At 44.8% G+C, this 23,126-nt stretch overlaps 1 long non-coding RNA gene across 1 annotated transcript; it reads left to right on the top strand.

The window, feature by feature from the left end:
• The first annotated feature begins 12,634 nt into the window (after nt 1-12,634).
• Nucleotides 12,635-14,553, top strand: LOC308477600. The gene is made up of 2 exons (XR_013986650.1): nt 12,635-13,076; nt 14,172-14,553. It is a non-coding gene; the product is annotated as an uncharacterized lncRNA (long non-coding RNA).
• The last annotated feature ends 8,573 nt before the right edge of the window (nt 14,554-23,126 follow it).

Below are 23,126 nucleotides of genomic sequence, written 5' to 3'. Positions count from 1 at the left end.
ATCAGCACCACAAGTCAAGGTGTACAGTAGAGAAGACCCTTCAAGGTATTTTGTGACAGAAAACCCACAAGCACTTCTCTCCCAACCTGGCAATAAAAACTCAGTAACAACAAGTTGAGGAACAAACCATTTGCTGCCTTTTCATGACACCCAAGTTCAGCTGCCTGAGGGAGCCACCTCACTCACTTTAATGATAGGGCCAGCCCTGCAATATGCCCATTTTTCTTTTGCTATGGTGTGCACATATCATCTGAAAACCACTAACACATACAGAGAAAGAGAGGAAAATTAGTGGTGTAGATCTGTGCACAGAAAAGGCTGTTGGGCATTGCTTACTGAGGGCATCAAAATTATGAGCATGCGTCTATGTATTAAAATTTGGTACATACACACACAAACAGAGGTCATCCTGTTCACCAGAAACAAGTCTGAAAACAGGACAGTTTGCCATCTCCCTTTTGAAATGATCTGAACTCTATGTCATAATTATGTATTAGTCCACACAAGATAAACCACACATGTGACAGATCACAGGGACTGGGAGGACCAGCGCCCTTACTTTCTATGTTGAAGTAGCTTCGTATTGGGAGAAGGAGAATTTTCACTGGCATCTTCAGATGTATCTGTATTGAACAATGCAAACTAGTGTAGGAGGTACTTTAGGGAAAGGAAAGACATTTTAGGATGATTAGCATTTCTTCATTAGTTTGCTTTTATTTTCATTTTCATTTTAAATATTCATGGCCCTAACAGGCCTTCAAAGCAGCTATCAGTAAATGAAAATTAATACATAATAAGCATAAGATTCTTTTTTAAAAATAAATAAATAAATGGCATTGGCGAAAGCCCTAGAGGAAAATGATGGGACACAACCACTACCCAGACTTTAGATGTTGGTAACTTCTAATGAGATGCTGACTTTCACACACAGAAACCTGAAATTTCAGCTATTATCCAGTATGTGCAATGCAGTCCCGGGCATTTTTACTCAGAAGTCCTATCCTGCACAATTGGGCTTACTCCCAGATAAGCAGAAGTGTAAAAAAAAGGAAAAAAGGAGGAGTACAGCCTTTGTCTGAGAAGTCGCATGACTGACTATGTACTCAAACCCTTTAGCCCAAGTTGAGTTGACCTGACTGCAGGGTGACATCAGCACCTGGCAGGTCAATCACAGAGAGCAGCTCTATAATCCACCTTTAAATTAACCTCCAACCTCCTAACTAAACTAAGCCTACTAACCTCCAAGTTTAAACTAACCTCCTAATCTCCAAGCAGCACCATGTTGCTGGATCTAGCTGCCATTTTTATTTCCCACAGTGCCCCTGGATGATCTATGTGAGCCATTGTGGGAAATTAAAATGGGGAAATTAAAATGGCAAGTAGCACAGCTGCTACCCACAGGGGCGGACTTCCGTCTTTCAAATTTCAGCCGCGCCCTATGCGAGCTCAAAATTCAGCACCCCCCACCTCTTTGCCTTCCGTTCTGCTCAATTCACTATGTCAAAGAAAGCTTCAGTTGCATTTATGTATGCAACCACAGTGGCAAGGAATCTCTATGCACAGAAGTGGAAGGATGAGGGAATACCCTCAAAGGAAGAATAGCTGATGAAAACCTTGGAGTGCCCAGAGATGGCAAAACCTACGACACTGATAAGAGACACAAATTTAGATTCCTTTAAGGAGGACTGGAAACCTTTCCATATGTGAAGTTACTTTCTGTATGTGAAGTCCACAGCGGGGTTTGAAGTTTAAGGGGGGAAATAGTAGAGCATATTAAGAAACCTGTTAAAGAGGATGGAAATGCATTTGGTGGGATTATAAAATGCAATTGCCTGAAATTTTGATTACAAACATCGATGCTGGGTGAGTGGGAAGTTATTAGTAACGCTGCCTTAAATTTGTCTCTGCTGCCCGTAATTGCAAAGTACGGCCAACAGGGCCCTGCAGGGAAGGAAGGTGACATCAAAGGGTGCTTTGCCCAGAGACTCCTCAAAGCTGGAACTAGCTCTGCCCATTCTAAGTCAGGAATGGGGAACCTGTGGTGCTCCAGCTGTTGTTGGACTTCAACACCCATCAGCCCCAGCCAGCATGGTAAATAGCTAGGGATGATGGGAGTTGAAGTCTGGCATTGTCTGGCAAGCCACAGGTTCCCCACCCCTGCACAAGCTTTTTATGACACAGAAAAGCAAGAGACCGTGTTGTAGCTTCTCCTCGCAACAGCGTTAACCCACATTTTGGAGAGGAAATAGTACTGTGTGGAGGAGACTGAGCATCCCCACTATTGACTTGCTATTTGTCTGTGCTAAATAAACCTGAAGCTGCTTTTCTGTAAGTGGCCACTGGCTTCCAGTGACTAAAACATCCAGTTTTTGCCCTGGATATCAGCAATGCTTTTGGGAGAGAAGGCTTATTTCCTCTCTGGGAACAGAACATCCATTCACCTATCTGAGGGTAGCCATATTCTGCCTATACCATATTTGTTATTAGGAACATAAAAGGTAAAGGGACCCCTGACCATTAGGTCCAGTCGTGACCGACTCTGGGGTTGCGGTGCTCATCTTGCTTTATTGGCTGAGGGAGCCGGCGTACAGCTTCCGGGTCATGTGGCCAGCATGACTAAGCTGCTTCTGGCAAACCAGAGCAGCGCACGGATACGCCGTTTACCTTCCCGCCGGAGCGGTACCTATTTATCTACTTGCACTTTGACGTGCTTTCGAACTGCTAGGTTGGCAGGAGCAGGGACCGAGCAACAGGAGCTAACCTTGTCACGGGGACTCGAACCGCCAACCTTCTGATCAGCAAGTCCTAGGCTCTGTGGTTTAACCCACAGCGCCACCCGCGTCCCTTTTATTAGGAACATGAGAAGGGCCTATTGGATCAGGCCAGTGGCCCATCAATCCAGCTTCCTGTTCTTACTGTGGACAACCAGAAAGCTGTGGGAAGCTAGCAAGCGGGACCTGAGCACAAAAGCACTGTCCCCTCCAATGGTTTCTAGTAACTGGTATTCAGAAGCCTTGCTGCATTTATGGATCAGAAAGGCTCAAAGGGAAGTGGTTTTGTTATTTGGACCAGCTGCGTTTCATTTTTAACTTTTAAAATCTCACATCTAGTCTAGGAAACATCAGAGGGGCTGAGGACATTTTCAAATTACCATCCTGAGACGCAGGATCAAGCAAGATAAAGCGAATAGATTGTCATGTGGGAATTGCAGTTGAGTATTAAATTGTTTCCAGAGTACGCCCGTTGCTAAAAAGCAATTTAATTCTCATCACATTTTCCTAATGACACTTTCCCCTCATTATCTGCTTGATCCTATTCTTCAGAAGTTTTGGCCATTCTGATCATTATTTTAAATGCACTTGTCGCATCCAGCTAAACTGACTCGGTTCCTCCCCACTCGCCTGCTTTTCTTCCATTTTACACCTAATTTGCAGCATGACCCAATAGGTTGAATCTTGTCATTAATAAGACCTTGGCAACAGTTACAAGAACAAAAACATATCTTCTTTCACAGCAGTTTTTGTTTCCCTATTTACTAGGGCTGCAATTGGACACCTGGCGTTTATGGATAGTAGAGTGGTGGCAAATTCAGAAGTGTGGGACTCCACCTGGGGCAGAGTTTTGATGGAGAGGTGTTGAGTTTTTTAGGGAAATATCATCAAAACTTCCTTAGCTGGAGTTTTGAGGCTCCACCCTCCTGCAACGCCTGGGACTCCCAGCAACTTCCAGCCCTGCAGCTCCCACTGCCTCCCTACAATCCCCCCCCCCAGCTTCCGGTGCACCCTGGCCCTCCGGCCCTGCCTTCCTTTGCTACTGTAGTGGCAGCCAAGCCCCCTCACACCCACATCCCTTTTATGATTACACAGTCTTCTATTCTACCTTATTATTGTACAAAAATAATAATCAGGGGTATGCAACAATGTAGACCTTCATGAGTTGCCTTTCAAGTAGACCTACTTTGGTGCGTGCACATGAGCAAACGATTTGGGGTGCTCCAATACCTTCTTTTGGGGTGACTCCAGTTCTTCCACAGCTACTGCATGCTGAGTCCCTACGTGCATCTACGTAACGATCCACCACAATGCCAAGATCCCTTTCCTGGTCATTCACCACCAACACAGACCCCATCAGAGTACAGTATATGTGGAGCTGGGATGTGTGTGTCTGCATGTGTGCATCTCTATTTACTGCAATGTGCTTCATGCATTGAATCACATTTGCTGTTTTGTTGTCATTCCCAGGAAAAGCAGCAGTACAGCAGTGGCGGTGTGTGTGCCTGTGTGCTGAGGAAGAACAAGTGCCTGGATGCTCCTAGCAAAGGTACAGAAGAGCATGGCATCATACATGTAAAAAGTACATGGGCATTGACATGGTAAATGGATATCCAACTTAAGACACCCCGAGTTGATCTCATTGCTGCTTGTCCCTGGTGTTCATGGGGAAGGGGAGATTTTACCCAGGGACATCCTGGTTCGTGGCTCTCTCTTTTTAGCCCAGGGGTGGCTAATCTGCAGCCCCCAGATGTTGTTGAACTACAACTCCCATCATCCCTGAGCTTTGACCATTCTGATTGGGGCTGATGGGAGTCCAAGACCATCTGAAGGGGCACAGTTTCCCCAACCCCATTTGAGCCGCTAGACCCTGCGCAAGCTCTGCTCTCTTTCCCAGTGCCTTTGGAGCCTACATGTTCAGCAATCGCTTACGAAAACACAGCTTGCAAAGCAAGTGACCTTCATCAATTACAGGCCTTTGGCTTTGCTGTATCCATAACTCTGCAGCTGTGTCACTGTGTTTTCGCTCAGATGCTTTCCCTTCTCCAAGGTTCGTTTTCCTGATACTCCCACATCAAGAGCTAAAAGATAATTCTCTCTCCGCCTGCGTGTCTTCCGCCCTCCTCCACCTGTTTGATATCTGTAACTTGCATCAAGGCTATGTGAACTCTTCCTCTCTCATCAAGGTCCCCGGTTTAGATTTCTCTCTTGAAGGCTAAATCGCCTCTGTACAGAACTCCCCTTCAAAATAAGGTTAAAAGGAAAAAACAGTCTCCTTATTTAAGCTTCTATGGATTAAAATTGCAGCTTCCATGAAGGTTACTATGTATTTTCCCTCAAATAATTTTTCCAAAAATAAGCAAAAATAAATTTTGCATATGTCATTAGTTAACAGATGCATCATTGGTTCTATAACTATAAAACTGTAGTATCTAAGAAAGATAGAATTGGAAGGGACCCCAAGTGCCATGCAGTCCAACCCCTTGTAGGAATCACAGCTGGCCTTAAAGCACCTGGCTTCTTCCAAAAAATCTTGGGAAATGTAGTGTGGTAAGAGTGCTGGGAAGTGTAGCTTGGTGAGGAGCAAACTACAGTAAGTAAAAGGTAGTCTCTGCTGGATGGCACTTATGATCTTATGGGTCTTAAGGGTTCTGAGAAACATCCATCTAGTCCAGAAATCCTTTTCTGACAGGTCAGCCATAACCTGGCAAGATGAAAGCCAAATGGATGGAAGCCTTGTGGTTGCCTGTTCTGGACAATGTTGTACTACAGCCACCCCAAATGGAGCAAGTGCACAGGTTAGGAGTGCTCTCTTGGGCTTGCTGATCAGAAGGTCAGTGGTTCAAAACCCTGCAAAAGGGTGAGCTCCTGTTGCTCTGTCCCAGCATCTGCCAACCTAGCAGTTCAAAAGCATGCCAGTGCAAGTAGATAACGAGGTACTGCTGTGGTGGGACGGTAAACGGCGTTTCTGTGCGCTCTGGTTTCCATCACAGTGTCCCATTGGTTTTGTCATGCTGGCCACATGACACGGAAAGCTGTCTGTGGACAAACGCCGGCTCCCTCGACCTGAAAGCGAGATGAGCACTGCAACCCCATAGTCACCTCTGACTGGACTTAACTGTCCAGGGGTCCTTTACCTTCACCTTTTAACTTTTTGCCATCAGCCCTTCTCAAGTGGCTGCAGTGGAAAGCAGTGCATTTTCTTAGCTTCTGCTGGTGTGCAGACAACAACTGTTCTTTGACACAGATGGCCTATCCACAGTGACCTATGAACCTCAAGATCAGATTATCATAGTTCACCCTGTGTGGGGCTGCCTTTAAGGTTAGCCTAGAAGCTGCTGAATGGCACTTCCTTCCCCAAACACATAACAGCTCTCTGGAAGGGGAAGAAGGCTCTCTCTACTTCAGAACAGTGGGGCATGGTGGCTGGGTCAATTTCTGTGCTGGCAGCGGATGGGATGAGGTGGCACTAACCTTTTTTAGAATAGGAACACAGAAACATAGGAAGCTGTCTTCTACTGAGTCAGACCACTGGTCCATCTCGCTTAGCACTGTCTACCCTGACTGGCAGCAGCTCTCCAGGGTTTCAAGCACATGTCTCTCCCGGTCCTACCTAGAGATGTAGAGCAGAGCACTAGCACCTCCTGGCCCATCTGCCTGATGGATAGTCTTGCCAGGCTACACACTTGTTACCTAGAAGTAACAAAAGGCTCTTGCTTAAGCTCAGACAACAGGGTGCAGTTGTCACTGGAAGGAGCTGTGAAAGCTGTTTGAAGCCTTAATTGTAATATTCAGGCAGAGGGCCTCCTCGGTAGTGGTGCCCACCCTGTGGAACGCCCTCCCATCAGATGTCAAGGAGATGAGTAATTCTATAACCTTCAAGAGGCATCTGAAGGCAGCCCTGTATAGGGAAGCATTTAAAGGTTTAATGTTTTACTATGTTTTTTTATATGCTGGAAGCCACCCATATTATTATTATTATTGTCAGATGGCTGTTGTGGTTGCTCGAGAGTAACGAGGCAGGACTCCAACCTGTCTTTTACAGGCTTTATTTTGGTGCAAACTATTTACAGTGAAGAGCGTCATAAGTACATGTCTGACTCAATCGCTAGCAGAATCTGGGAGTGGCCTTTTTTTGTACCTCCCCCAACATTAAAGTTTCATTACCCCCAACCGTTTCCACCCCTCCCTGCGCCTCAGACTACTGTGCAGGATGGGCGATGGCAAGGGCGTGCTTCCCTCCTCTCCGGCTTGCTCAGGAGCAATGTTAAGGCTCTCACTAGCATCCTCTGGTCCCTGCACCTCTTCTCCACTGGAGGTGGGGCTTTCCTCCTCACAGGAAGAGGAACTGCTTCACAAGATTTTCGGAGGCTCCCTGTAACACAACTGCCCTTCTGTCTCTTGCCTCTGAGCCGATGGCAATTCCCTGAAAATTATTATTATTATTATTAAGGCTGGTGCAATGCAGTGCACAATGCAGTACTGATCTTGCATAGCGGACCATGCCCCCCAATGAGACAAGGTGTAAAAAACCCTAGTGCCAGGGATACCTTAGGTTCTGTGTGTCCTTTACAGTTGTGTAAAGGAGCCAAGGTAAGATTGTGCCATTTTTGACAGTGCTGCATGACCAGCCAAAGTTGTTGAAATGCCTTCTTCCATAGATGAGGATTTAAAAGAATAGAAGAAGCTCGCCATTGCATCCATCTGATCATCCTAGCCCAGTGGTTCCCAATTAACTAAGTACTGCAGAACCCTTGTTTTTCAAAAGCCAACCATGGACCCCCTACTTTTGAAAATGTTGATATCGCTATCGTAGTTTTTGCTATGTGATTGGTGCCATGAACACACCTTTGGGTCCCCGGGCCACCAATTGGAAACTACTGTCCTAGCCAGAATATGTATTGAGGAGTGAGTCAAATACCGTACATCCCATAGTTAATAGGAACTTGTCGTTGTCACAGGAATCATTTAATATGTTTCTGATTCTTTCAAAGCACAGTTCAGCTGAGCTTCCCCTTTTCTTTTGTCTGCCCCTTTCTTGTACAGGCTTTCTCTGGGCCAAGTGGAGAAATTGCAGATGGAAGAGAATACAGATTATATTTTTGCATTCTTCTAGCTGTTACACTTCAGATTCACAATACCTTGCTTGTTTTGCTTTCTCCCCCCCAGCGCTTCCAGGCCATCTGCATTTGTGCTACTTACAAAGAGATCTGGGCATCACTTGTTTATGCATTCCATGCCTCCACAGCTTTAGATGATCTAACAGAAAAAGCAAAGTTCTGATAAGCATGTAACAAAGAACAGTTTCAAGCTGGTAAACTCCTCACATTTCACACTGTATGTACACAAAGATATGAAGCCTTTTCTAAACACACACACATTTTTTTCCCATTTGGCTAGGCTTCCATTTCTCATAAACAAAAGAAAGGTCTCGTTTTCTCCAGGGTTTCTTTTAAATATCATGTGCTATACAGGTGAGATTCGCCCCTTGAACTATGAATTAATGAACCAAGAATAATTACCATAGTCTAGGTTTGCACTCCTATTCACTAACCTGGATTTAAGAGAAAGGGCTGCAGCTCCATGTTAGAGCACATGCTTCTCATGCAGAAAGTCCCTGGTTCTATCCCTGGCGTCTTCAGGTAGGGCTGGAAAAGTCCTGCCTGAAACCCTGTAGAGATTTTACCAGGCAGTGTTGACAATACTGAGCTTGATGGGCCAAGGGTCTAACTTAGTTTAAGACCTAGTATATTGGCAGTGTGGGCACAACCTGTTTCCTGCTCATGACTTCAATAAATCTGCTCACCTCTATATCAGTGGGTGGCGTTGCACACAGGCCTCAATAGTTTTCCGGTGTAGGGGTGGAGATACACCACCTCACCCCTATGCAACGGCCGGCTGCTTCACCTGTGTTGAGGGACAGCCCTAGCCAATCAGCTTGCAGGGTGGGTGTGGCCGTGGGCGATTTAATCTTGGTGCAACCAGCCAGCTCCCTCTTCCTTGCCTCTTCATCGGGTCTCCCTACCCACCTACCATCTTTTCGTGCTTTGCTCTGAGATGACCTTGCTATGGCAATTGTCAGTCGCCATGTTGTTGTGGCCAGGTAGGAATTTTTTCCACTTGGCAAATTGGCACCCGCCATTTGGTTCCCACCTACCTAGTAGCAATCGTCACAACTTTTGTGAGGTTAGGCATTGGGTATGCCTTTGGTTGGTTGGAAGGGAGGTTGTTGCCTTCTCCTGCCCCTCCTCAGTAAGGGTACCCTGTTAAAGGGATCCGGGGTGTGAGTACTGTCTGAAGCCTGGGCGTGGGCTAGGGCCATGTCACAGCCCCTACGGGACCCCTCGAGGTGGTGCCACTATCTGATGTAAGTTATAGGGCACCCCCTATCAGTGGTTTACCCTTCCGTGGACTCCCTGCAGATGGGCAGGAGTCAAGATATAGCCTGGCTTCACCCCAATGCCTAAGCCAAACCATGCACATCTATAATCAATAAAGTTGTGGCCTATTTGAACCTATAAACCAAAATATTCCGTGTCAGTGTGATTTATTGTTCTCCTGGGAACTTTGTGGCTCGGGTGTCTTGGTGCACAAATGCAGGAGTGCTGAAAGTCTTTGGCCCGCCTTTAACTCCCTTGTCATCATTATGCAGCACAAAAAATGTATACTCTGATAGGGCATGCTTTTAAAAAAATCAATTAGCCTATAATATGTGGTTCGTTGCAGGCAGAAATCAAAAGGTTAAGACATTGGGGCACCTGGAAGTGCTAAGAAAATTGCCAGCTTTCCCCAAATAATAGCGGGTGGTGCTGTGGGTTAAACCACAGATCCTAGGACTTGCCTAGGACTTGCCGATCAGAAGGTCGGCGGTTCGAATCCCCGTGATGGGGTGAGCTCCCGTTGCTTGGTCCCTGCTCCTGCCAACCTAGCAGTTTGAAAGCACATCAAAGTGCAAGTAGATAAATAGGTACTGCTCCAGCAGGAAGGTAAATGGCATTTCCATGCGCTGCTCTGGTTCGCCAGAAGCAGCTTAGTCATGCTGGCCACATGACCCGGAAGCTGTATGCTGGCTCCCTCGGCCAATAAAGTGAGATGAGCACCGCAACCCCAGAGTCGGTCATGAATGGACCTAATGGTCAGGGGTCCCTTTACCTTTACCTATGGTTATAATAGTTCAAGTGGTGGTCTAAAATATTCCCAGTCATCCATAAAGCAAGCCCAACCAACCTCACAGGATTATTTAAAGGTGACTTGAAGAACTATATGTGGCATCTAGTATATGCCTTTCTGAGCTCCTTTGAGGAAGGGCAGAATAAAACAACTTAAAATATCTGAGCTTTCTTTATGTCAGGGTTTGAAAACTTGTGGCGCTCCAGATGTTGTACTCCAGTTCCCATCACCCCTGTCCATTTTGGCCATGCTGGTTGGAGCTGATGCGGGTTAACAATGTCTGAAGGGACCCATTTTCCCCAACCTGGTTAAGAGGCTTGAGGCCTTTTCCTGAATTGTCCCACAAAAGTGAAGGAATCACATCTTCTCCTGCACCTCAGGACAGCATGGGGCACAGGACAGGCTGTCTGGCACACCCAGGTCTCTCCTCCAAGAGAAGGAACAGTCATAGAGATCAGGAGGAATGTCCAGGGCAAGTGCCACCTCTGCCCCCAGGACCTGCCCCCCCAGGTGGCCACCTCAATCTGCCTAACAGTAGGGCCGCTTTTATGGGGTAATTTTTAAAAGGGTACTAAAAGAAACCTCTGCCTTCCCTTTAGGTGTCTGTGGAGGAAGCTTAGCATCTTATTGGCTGAATAATACCCCCAGCATTCCAAGGGACATAATTTTAATATGTCTAAAGTTGCCACCAACAAGTAAACAAACCGTGCAATGCACACAAGACAGCATGAAGGGACAGTTGCAGAGCTAAGTTCTGAAAATCATCTTTCGTGAGAACTGAACTTGATCATTTTGGGGACTACAGTGGTACCTCGGGTTACATACGCTTCAGGTTAAATACGCTTCAGGTTACACACTCTGCTAACCCAGAAATAGTGCTTCAGGTTAAGAACTTTGCTTCAGGATAAGAACAGAAATCGGGCTCCGGCGGCACGGCAGCAGCAGGAGGCCCCATTAGCTAAAGTGGTGCTTCAGGTTAAGAACAGTTTCAGGTTAAGAACAGACCTCTGGAACGAATTAAGTACTTAACCCGAGGTACCACTGTATATGATTCTCAACTTCATATGTTACAGAGGGTCCCTACATGTTTCCACTTTAGAGCTTGAAATCCCAGGCAGTCTTCTCTGCCTATGTGGTCTTTGTATATGCAGCCATCATATATTAACGTTTTGACCTCGCAGTTCTGACTGCTTTAAAATCTCTCCAGCCCAATTCTGTGCATATCTTGTCCAGAAGAAAGTTCTCCTAAGTTCAAGAGGTCCCTCTTTCAGATAGAGTTTGCAGCTAATGCAGCCAAGTTGGAGAAAAGCCCACCTGGCCTTTAGCAGCTGCATGAAACTTTCCACAGCAGGCTGATAAACAGTATCATCTACCCTATCAAGATGTAGTTAAAAACACTTCAATACTAGCTGGATAAAAAGTTACTGACCTTCGCCTTTCTTACAGGGCTGCTGTGATGACAAAATAGGGGCCAAAGAGCCATGGCACTACCCTGAGCTCAATGAAAGAAAGGTGCAATCCTGTGCATGTCCACTTAGAAGAAAAACCCACAGAGTTCAATATGTTTTAGTTCCAGCCAGATAAGTGGGTATATAATTGCAGCAATAATGACAATGGCATTTAATATATCGTGGTCTTCTGCAATAAATACCCATAACAGCTTACCAAAAAAATTAGAAAAGTCTGTATACATACCCTCCAACATTTCTCCAATGAAAATAGGGATGTCTATTTCATAATGATGATGATGATAATGATGATACTCTGTGTGGCTTCCAACACATATACAGTGGTACCTCGGTTTAAGAACTTTGCTTCAGGATGAGAACAGAAATCATGCTCCGGCGGCCCGGCGGCAGCAAGAGGCCCCATTAGCTAAAGTGATGCTTCAGGTTAAGAACAGTTTCAGGTTAAGAATGGACCTCCAGAACGAATTAAGTACTTAACCCGAAGTACCACTTTAAAAGCATAATAAAACTATATAGGGCTGACTTCAGATATCTTCTAAAGGTTGTATAGTTACTTATCTCCTTGACTCTGGGGTCACATAACTCCATACCCTCCAACATTTCTCCAATGAAAATAGGGACGTCATAAGGAAAAGCAGGATCTTCTGGGATCAAATCAAAAACTGTGGTGGCTTCTGTAAATTTGGGGTGTCCCTGGAAAATAGGGACACTTGGAGGGTCTGTTGTATATAAATTCATAAACATGTTTCAAGAGCTGGTTAAAAACAACCACCACAACCCAAAGATATCTTTGTAATAAGGATCTCCTAGTCAAATCTCACTTTATCACCAACTATTAGAGTTTCTGGAATTTGCACATCATTCACAAAAGTCACGTTCAGACTGCCTAAAATCCTTCACCAACTGTTCACGAGTAGGGGCACCATAGGCCACAATCACAACACAAATTTAAAGCCATGCATTTGAAACCACTTTAAACAGTCATGGATTCCTCCAAAGAATTCTGGGAGCTGTTGTTTGTTCACGATGCTGAAAGTTGTTAGGAGGCCGCTACTCCTGACAGAGAACTGCAGTTCCCAGCATTCCCTAGGAAAGGGGGTAGATTATTATACCACTCTAGGAACTGTAGTTCTGTGCAAAGTAAAGAATGTCTTCCTTCATTAGCAATAAAGAATAAAATTTCAGGGATCCTGACTAGTGCTTAGAAAAACAGGGGGAAGCATTGGCCTTGACAGACATGTGAGCAAGAAAGGCCTTTCTTTTTTACAAAAGGAAGAAAATGAAAAACAACTTTTCCCAGAACTGAAAGTCCTCTCCCAGGCTAACATTTCAGAAATTGCTGACGTACGTGAATGAAAAACAGGCGATAACGGGGCACCTTGGGCTGTGCCTTCCCATGGCTCGGATCAGCCCCCCCTTTGCCAGCTGCGTTCCCTCCCCTCCTTCCCTCTCTTGCAAAAGTGAAACTTCCCAAGCCTTCAGCAAAGCACAGTTCTTGCTTGGCCCCCATCTGCAGGTGCAGCCGAGGCCTTGGCAAGGGGGAAGGATGGTTATCGCTTCGGAAAACAGCAACACTGTCTTGTAATCCTTCCTCAAGGTCTTGGCCAAAGGATAAATTCTGAGGGAGAGGGACGTGGAGCACAGAGGAGCCCCGGCAACTGATCAGGTAAGACTCATTGCGAGGAGTTCCTCTTCGCATTGGGAGCAGGAGACAAGTCCAGCGCCTTCGGTGTTCCGGGCACTTTTTGGGGAGGTTTTTCTACTTTTTCTTGCAACGCTATGGCCCTAGTAAGAGATTTCCTGGGGTTACAGAGGAGTTTTCTTGCATTGTGCCACTCTTTAAAGCAACGAAATCACTTTTTGTTCAGTCTTTTTCTTCCTGCCGCACGTTGGTCCATATGTGAGTGTCTTTTCTTTGAGATATCTAGTTCTTGTGTTTTAGATGCTGTTGAAAGAAGCAGTGAATGGGGGCACTGCAAACAAATTAATGTTGCCTCATGTGGAAATGTAAATGGGTGCATAGGGAATATATTTGTGTGTGTTTCATGTATGTTTTTCTTCTAGGTTTCTTGGCGACCTCTGTTGCAAACTGCAGGATTCCTCTCCATACTTGCTCGTTGTTCCTTTTTCCTATGCATATACTTCTTTGAGAATCTGATCTAAAGAGGCATACGGCATGGGAAAATGGGGCGATTGAGGTGCTCCACCGCCCTGCTCTTCTGCGGCAAGACATCTTCCACAGGCAAAATGTGGGGAGCTGAGGGGGGGACGACGTCTGAGTAAACTGGGCTGTAGGGTTGATTTGCAAAACTGCTTGTATGAGAAACTTGCATGAATTCTAAAGATTATTATTTTGCATGCCAGTTAGGTTTTTGAATGTGAAAGGGTACTTAAAAACAGGTTCTTTAATCTAATAAGCAGGTTAGCTTTGGCTGTAATTCAAAGTGTAATGAATCATGCTTTTTAAAAAGTGAGTTAGCCTTTGATTTAGGAAATCTGTTATGTAGAGCTCATTTAGAAATGCCACCTTTTTGTAGTCAAAGGATCGGTGCTTTTAACGGCTGCATAGTAGGCAAAATTCAACAGGTGCAGCTTTCCCCAGCACAGGCAATCAGTTAATAGGAAATGCTCTATCTGTTTATTTCTGTCTTGCTAAAGGCAAGTGTTTCCCAGTAAGGAAGCCTGGGTGTGATTATGTGATATTATATTGTTAGAATATAAGAGAACATAAAACTAATTTTCTTCTTTGTTTCATCCACAGATCATTTTTCATGTAACTCTCAATGTTAAAGCAGCGGGGGAATCGTTGCCTTGCTTTTTTTAAAGATCTGTTTCGAGATTGTTGCATCCCTTTCTGTTCAATTAATTTTCTAATTCTTACTCATCTGTATAGAATTGCTGTGTAATATGCCTATATGTTTTCTGACAGAACTTTGCATAATGATGTGCTGAATTTAATGATGTATTGAATTTTAAGCATACACTGCAATAATGTTCAAAAAGTACAAGTTCATAAATGCTATCAATTTGTGGGAAAATGTGGTTGCTTTGATTGTTTTGTGTCACCTTTCCTGGCTTCATTCAGTTTGTAAATGTGCTTCCCCTTTGAGTTGCTGAAAAAATAAAAAGAACTCTTGACTGCACTTATGCCTCTTACTTATTTTGCATTAAGACGGGTGGAATGAGAGCGAGAGAAGAAATAGAAACTGTGTGTTATTGTAGCAATGCTTTCGCTTAGCTGGATTGGGAAATGAGTGTGGGTGATTCAATGTGGTTGCTTCAACATCTTTTAAATTAAATCTAGGTGCCTCTGAACACACACACACACACACAAAACCAATGATCCCAAAAGTGTAACGTTGCACAACAAGCAAACAACTGGTGCACTGGTTCACGGTGTGGTAATTGTATATTGAAACACAATGGCACTTGGGGTTCACTGCAGTGTGGTTAAGCAAAAGCAACATTTCAACATCTTCTTGAAAGGCTGCTCAGCAGCACACATGCTCCTAAACCCCATGGAAACCAGAGAAGTTTAAGTACACTTTTCAAACATTTAGGTTCCACCAAAACCAGGCATTCGCGGGGTGCTGAGGTTACTCTGCATTGAGGACAGGAGCTGCCCATCTTGAAACCAGCTCTGTGTGTTGAAATCTCATCAAAAACAATGGGACTTGTTCAAACTGGGGTGGGGAGGGATAAAATTGGGAACTCTTGCACAGAAACACAGGTAATAATATATTATTATATACATTGCTCCATCTAGTTCAGTATTGCCTACACTGACTGGCAACAGCTTTCCAGGGTTTCACACAGGGGTCCCTCCGCTCTGTACCTGAAGACACCTGTCTGCTAACTAGATGCTCTGCCACTGAGTGACAGCTATTCCCCTTGCTTTTTAATTTATTGAGAGAAGCTAAGTGCAGGGGACAATTGGGTAGAAACTCAACAGGTAAAGTTTTCTCCATGAATAAGGATGCAGTGATAGGGAAAGCCTCATCTGTTCATTTATATGGACAGAGGCTTTGTGTCTTTAGCAACTGCTTGAGAGACAAATCAATAGGAGCTTTCCTTATCATAGCACCCCCACTTTTGAACAGGGAAAAAACTTCACATGTTAAATTTATTTGCAGCTGCTAAAAACACAATGCTTCTATCTATATAAAAGGTGAAAAGAAAAGGGATGCTAGGGCATTTCTTTTTACATATATTTAGTTGAAAATACACCCCCTCTCCTGCAACCCCCCCCCCCACTCTCTTTCAAATCCAGTATTAAGAACAACTGGGGTCAGTGATAATAGGGAATAAAAAGCCATAGAATGTATTTATTCCAATATTTCCTTGAAATTCTGTAATGTACTTTTAGGGCATGTTGTTGTTATTTTTAAAAAAAGTTATCTGGCTCATAGAGAAATCCACAGCTCAGTAGTGCAACCCTATGTATATTTACTCAGAAGTTAAAGTCTCACTATGTCCTAATGGGTCTTACATGGAAGTCTGCACAGGATCACAGCCCACGTTTGCAATGTGCTGCTTAAATATGTGAAATGTTACTCAGTTACTAGCTCTGTGCCCGGAACCAATCATTTCGTTCATTCATAGATATCTATTGGGGCACATGTCTCTTGATAGGCTATCGAACGAAATGGTTGAAGCTCCAGCTCTCTGAGTAGCAGAGCTTAGAGATAAGCATTTGGGGTCCTATCATTAAAAAACTTAGCAATAAATAATAGATTTAACTGGTCTGGGGTTTGTACAAGTAAGCAGCCAGCCTATGAGTGTTAGTTCAAGGGTCTTGAGGAAAGCAACACAATTTGAGGACTCTCGTGGATTCTATATACAGGGAGAATCAGGCTGCAATCCTATGCCCAGGTACTTGGGAGCATGCCCCATTGAACTCAGGGTGGGGTCAGGGGGCATCTCCAAAAATATTGATGTTCGGCCTTCCTTCTCTTTTCCAAGAAAACTAATATAAAGGTAGACAGAACTCCTGAAGCTCTAGTAGTTGGGTAAAAGAGGGGGGGGTTGGGTGTACAACAGGCACAATGTGGGTTGCCATACAGGTTCAGCTCAAGGATGAGAAAAGCTTCACCTATTAAAATGCTCCCCCCTGCCCTTTGCATCTGAACACCTTACAATCTTTCCAGTTTCTCAGTTCCTCCCAGCCTCCAATGCTGATTTATTGCTCCCGTTCCCACCTACAGTGGTACCTCAGGTTAAGTACTTAATTTGTTCCGGAGGTCCGTTCTTAACCTGAAACTGTTCTTAACCTGAAGCACCACTTTAGCTAATGGGGCCTCCTGCTGCCGCCGCGCCCCTGGAGCATGATTTCTGTTCTCATCCTGAAGCAAAGTTCTTAACCCGAGGTACTATTTCTGGGTTAGCGGAGTCTGTAACCTGAAGCGTATGTAACCTGAAGCGTATGTAACCCGAGGTACCACTGTATATCTCAACAAAATAATGGTGAATGCTTAAAACAGGGAAAGCTTCTAGATATTCAAAATGCAGCTAGGGAGCCAAAGGAAAGCTGGGAGCCTCCTTTGGCAATGAACCTGCTGCTTTTCTGGTCTGATCCTGTGCAGAAACAATGGAACAAGCACCATGATGGGGTGGAATTAGTATCCACTTTTGGCTCCTTATAGACATGCATTTTTCAGGTGCGTTTTAAGCAGCTCTCAATGCATTGTTCCTCAGATGCTCATGGCATAGGTTGTATTGTTAAATACAAACTTCTGTTAAGCTATTAGAATGGAACAGTGGTTGCCCCAAAAGGTTGGCACAATCTGGTTTACTAGTGGCTTGCAAATAATTTTGCGGCCCAGGTGTCCATGCAAATGTAGCAGAACAGGTTAAAAGGATCTCCCCTCTACAGAAGCCAGGTATAGCTATTGTGGTATCCGTTTGCCCAAAGAAAGAGAGCCTCAGGGCACATGCAGAGTCCCGTTATCTTTTTAAACCGCAACTTTTTATAGAATAGTCAAAGTAGTACCTTTTCATAAAAGGGATAATTTCATCCAGTTCAGCTTTTTTTCTGACCCCTGTGTGACAAACTACAGGTGATAAAAGAACGCAGCTCTGAATTATCACAAGAGATGATTCAACTCCTCCTTTGACCTGACTACCCTAGTTCAGCACACAACAGCAGGATTTTGGTGAAACCAACACAATGTTGTTGTTGCTGTTGTTTAGTCGTTTAGTCGTGTCCGACTCTTTGTGACCCCATGGACCAGAGCATGCCAGGCAGTCCTGTCTTCCACTGCCTCCCACAGTTTGGTCAAACTCATGCTGGTAGCTTCGAGAACACTGTCCAACCATCTTGTCCTCTGTCGTCCCCTTCTCCTCCATCTTTCCCAACATCAGGGTCTTTTCCAGGGAGTCTTCTCTTCTCATGAGGTGGCCAAAGTATTGGAGCCTCAGCTTCACAATCTGTCCTTCCAGTGAGCAACACAATAGGGAAGAATATAAACAAATAATGTATCAATACACTATTCTATCACTGAGGCTGCCAACATCTCTGGGCACCTGGCTACTCTCAGACACTACCCTTGGTGTTTGACAAGGTCTCCTCTCCCCATTTTTTTCTGTTGGGAACTTTTTGTGTTTGTTTGTTTTAGGAATATAGGCGCTTTACCTACAGGGGGAGTGTTCTGAGCATCACTAGCTTTTCTTCTATGAAATGGGTATTTTGTGGTTGCCACAACAATTCCTTACATTTCCTGCTGTGTCTCTAGTCCCAAAAATATTAGAGCCCCTTATTAATCTGTTATCTCTAAATTATATTATCCAGGTGGCAATCTTAAGCATACTTAGCTGGAAGTAAGTTCTATAGAAATGTGTGAAGAAGTCTCTTCCAAGTAGATTGATCCAGGGCTGCATTGCTCCCTGTAAGAGCTTTGTAGAAAAGATTTGCGATTGGCTGTTCAAGGCAAAAATCCAGAACTTTCTTTGTGTAGATACGAAGCAGGGCTTCAGTGAAAGTGGAAGTAGACAAGAAGTGGTAAAATGTGTTCTCCGTAACAGAGAGCACGTGTTGCGGTGGGGGCCAGCAGGCCACCCCACTGTTGCTGGGCAGTTCCGTTTGGATATCCACAGGCAGTGATTGTGTAATTTGAGTCTCTGGGGAGATTTCAATGTTGCCAATTTGGGGGTGGGGACAAAGGTTTTAACTACTGGACACACAGCTTTGGGCGTCCTCTTGGGCTGCGTGCACCGGATCACCTGCCCACACTCCCTGAATTGGGGGTGTTTTTTTTCTTTGACCTTGCTGTGCCTGTCATGGGGCCGCCTGCTGTTGGGGCAGGGGCCTGGTAGGAATTTTGTCCATTTGGCTGATTGATTGGTGCCATTTGGGTTTTGCCTACTGCATAGCAAATCGTCACAACTTGTAAGGTTGCGGTTAGGCATTAGTTAAAATTTGGTTGGTGGAGGGGTAAGGATTGGCTGGGCCTACCCATCCAATGGTGGTGCTGCAAGGGAATTCCGTTAAAGGAATCCAGGGGCTTGCCGTGCTTTCGTCCAAGCCCCTGGCATCGGGCTTGGGCTGTGCAAGCCCCCGGAAGCATGCGGGGAGAGGTGAGGGCCTGTGACTCAGCTCCATTTTCTCCCCGATATTGTTTTCCCTTACTGGCTTGTGGTGGTGTCCGGAAGTCAGTTCTGTCCCCAGGCGGGGGGGACAGATAGTCATAACCAATGCCTAAACAACCACTCACATTTGTGTATTTAAATAAAGCTGTGGCCAAAATCATGCCAAAAACCTTAAACAAAATTTGATGTGTGAAGTCTGAGTTTGTTTTTGGGTGGCTTGGGGACCTCGGCACGCAACAGGCAGCAGCAGAGTGAGTCTAGTCTCTGAGTAGATCAGCTTTGCTGCCGTGGTGGGTAAGACTGTACCTACTTCAGAGATCTCAGAAGGGGCAGTCCTTGTAAAATGTAGCCCACAAACAACTAGAACCAATGCAGGTAACCTCTAGGTTATATTACTGCATACCCTCCAACATTTCTCTGATGAAAATAGGGACGTTCTATTCCATAATAATATTTTTACTGTTTATACCCCGCCCCTCTGACAGGGTTGTCCCAGCCACTCTGGGCAGCTTCCAACATATATAAAAAACATTAAACATTAAAGAATTTTTTTTTAAAAAAACCTTCCCTATACAGGGCTGCCTTCAGATGGCTCGGGGATCAGATAACTCCAGTGCTTTTTTTTCTAAAAAAATGCTTAGGGGTCCTCTTATTTTCCTATTCATATTGAAATACTGCCCCTCAATGAGGCCAAACTTAGATTCACAAAATGTTTAGGGATATGTGTACCCCTGCGTACCCCCAGAAAAAAAGCACTGGATAATTCCATACCCTCCAACATTTCTCCAATGAAAATAGGGACATTCTAAGGAAAAGATTTTGGACTCCATGATCACTGCAGATGATGACAGCAGTCACGAAATTAAAAGACACTTGCTTCTTGGGAGAAAAGCAATGACAAACCTAGACAGCATCTTAAAAAGCAGAGACATCACCTTGCCAACAAAGGTCCGTATAGTTAAAGCTATGGTTTTCCCAGTAGTGATGTATGGAACTGAGAGCTGGACCATAAAGAAGGCTGATCGCCAAAGAATTGATGCTTTTGAATTATGGTGCTGGAGGAGACTCTTGAGAGTCCCATGGACTGCAAGAAGATCAAACCTATATATTCTTAAGGAAATCAGCTCTGAGTGCTCACTGGAAGGACAGATTGTGAAGCTGAGGCTCCAATACTTTGGCCACCTCATGAGAAGAGAAGACTCCCTGGAAAAGACCCTGATGTTGGGAAAGGTTGAGGGCACAAGGAGAAGGGGACGACAGAGGACGAGATGGTTGGACAGTGTTCTCGAAGCTACCAACATGAGTTTGACCAAACTGCAGGAGGCAGTGGAAGACAGGAGTGCCTGGCGTGCTCTGGTCCATTGGGTCACGAAGAGTTGGACATGACTAAACAACTAAACAACAAAAAAGGAAAAGCGGGACATTCTGGGATCTAATCAGAAACCAGGACCACTTCTGTAAATCCAGGACTGTCCCTGGAAAATAGGGACACTTGGAGGGTCTGTTGATGCAATGCTTTATATATGATGCTGCCTCTGAAGAAGGTTTGGAAACTTCAATTGGTGCAGAATTCAGAGGTCAGGGCAAGACAGTTTCGGCACAGAAGACCAATCCTGGCCTGACTGCACTGGCTGCCGGTTAATTTTCTGGGCCCAATTCAAAGGGCTGGTTTTGACCTATACTGCCTTACAGCTGATACCTCAATGCCTCAAGGACCTCAATGCCTGAAGGGACTACCTCTCCCCATATGAACTGACCTGAACCCTGCAATCATCATCTGAGTCCCTTCTTAGTGTGCCTCCTCCGTGAAATGCCTGGAGGCAACATGAGAAGGGACCTTTTCTGTGGCTGCAGCTCCCCATTTATGAAACGTTCTCCCCAGAGAAGCTCACTTGGCACCTTCATTACATATCTTTAGGCACCAGGCAGAAACATTCCTCTTCTCCCAGGCTTTTGACTAATTCAACAATCTATGGCCTTTTAAATTATATGTGAGGGGTTGTTTTTGTTTGTTATTATGGTATGCATTTTTGTGTTTTTATATTGTAAACTGCCCTGTGATCCTTGGATGAAGGGCAGTATGAAAAATTAATAATAATAATAATAATAATAATAATAATAATAATAATACACTGGTACCTCGGGTTACAGACGCTTCAGGTTACAGACTCTGCTAACCCAGAAATAGTACCTCAGGTTAAGAACTTTGCTTCAGGATGAGGACAGAAATTGTGCTCCGGCAGCGTGGCAGCAGCAGGAGGCCCCATTAACTAAAGTGGTGCTTCAGGTTAAGAAGAGTTTCAGGTTAAGAACGGACCTCCGGAACGAATTAAGTACTTAACCTGAGGTACCACTGTAATACCTACTTGCCTTGCCTCCCCTCAGAACAACAGATATCTTGGGCCACAATACTAAGCACTCTTCAATGGAAGAATTGAATTACAAAGTGATGTTCTATGCCTATTTTAGCACTATTAAGTGTTGCATTACAATCCTATGCCTTTTTTCTCCAGGTTCCATTGAGTTCAATGGTACTTACTCCCAGATAAACGCATATGTAGAGCTGCAGTCTTAATGAAAGTAATTCTTCACACAGCACATAGGCAACCTATGAAACTCACTCCCATAGGGGACAGAGCTGGCTGCCAAGCTGGTGGCTTTATTGAACTGAAATGGAATTGAAATACTTTATTGTCACTTGTACAACCTGTATACAGTGAGGTTACACAAGCACCCCGCACTCAGCTCTTTTAGTCTTAATTCCCCTCATTTACTGACGCACACCCACCAAACCTGAAAGTCAGTTGCCCTGTTGTTATCGTTTCATTCAGCAGCCTAACAGCCCATGGACAGAAGCTGTTCTTTACCCTGTTGGTGCGACTAATCATGCTTCTATATCTTCTGCCTGAGGGCAGGAGATCAAGAAAGTGCCGGCCAGGGTGTGAATCATCCCTGAGAATTTTCCTCAAGCTCCTGAGGCAACGAAGGATGCTATTAAAAGAGGATTGTGCAAATACATGGCAGGGAAGGCCATCAGTGGCTACTACTAGCCATGAAATGGAGGCAGCAATGTTTCTGAATACCAGCTGCTGGAAACCACAGGAAGGAGGAATGCTTTTGTGCTTAAATCCTGCATGCTGGTTTCCCCCAGGCATCTGGTTGGCCACTGTGAGAACAGGATGCTGGACTAGATGGGCCATGGGCCTGATTAGCAGGCTGCTATATTCAAACCCAGGTAGCCTCTTACCTGATTTGTTTTCCCCAAGTAGACATTTTACTCTTGCACTGTATTGCAGCTGGAAACCTCATATCTTTCCCTGCGCAAGCAAGGGGACATGAGAAACTAGTTAAAAGCAGAACGTGTGGGAGGAATGTCCTTCGACTTTGCGCTTGTTGTTCTGGCTTAATAAATCCATCGATGGCTCTGATTTCACCTCTTCGCCTCCATACACTTAATTGGCTTTCACAGAGCGGTAGCAAAGCCCCGTCCTTTCATTCTTCTCATTGTGTTTCCGCAACAGTGTTTTTCTTTTGATTACCAAGCCGGCTGAAAGATCAACTGTTCCTCCCTGTTATCAAAGCCATCCCTGGCAGGCATCATGACTTTGGTCCGCACAGTAAAGCCAAAAGATGACCATTATTTTTCATTCCTGAGTAACACACTGTGGAACCTTAAGCACAGAAGTCAGTCGGTGAGATTTACTTCTTGGTTAAATGTGCTTAGGATGGGAGCCAAACTAGGCTTTATGAGTAACTCAAAGGTAGTGTTTATAATTTGTGTATAATTTTAATCCATAAACTCCCTACCCTACCATACAGTACAGTGGTGCCTCGGGTTACATATGCTTCAGGTTACATACATTTCAGGTTATACACTCCACTAGCCCAGAAATAGTGCTTCAGGATAAGAACTTTGCTTCAGGTTAAGAACAGAAATCGGGCTCTGGCGGCGCGGCAGCAGCAGGAGACCCCATTAGCTAAAGTGGTGCTTCAGGTTAAGAACAGTTTCAGGTTAAGAACGGACCTCTGGAATGAATTAAATACTTAACCTGAGGTACCACTGTACTTATTCCTCAGCTCTGAACCCTTTTAACTAAGCTATGCTTTTACTTAGTACAGTGGTACCTCGGTT

Source organism: Podarcis pityusensis, assembly GCF_964106645.2.
Source record: "Podarcis pityusensis genome assembly, chromosome: 5".
NCBI lineage: Eukaryota > Metazoa > Chordata > Lepidosauria > Squamata > Lacertidae > Podarcis > Podarcis pityusensis.
This window is presented reverse-complemented; position numbering and strand designations above follow the sequence as displayed.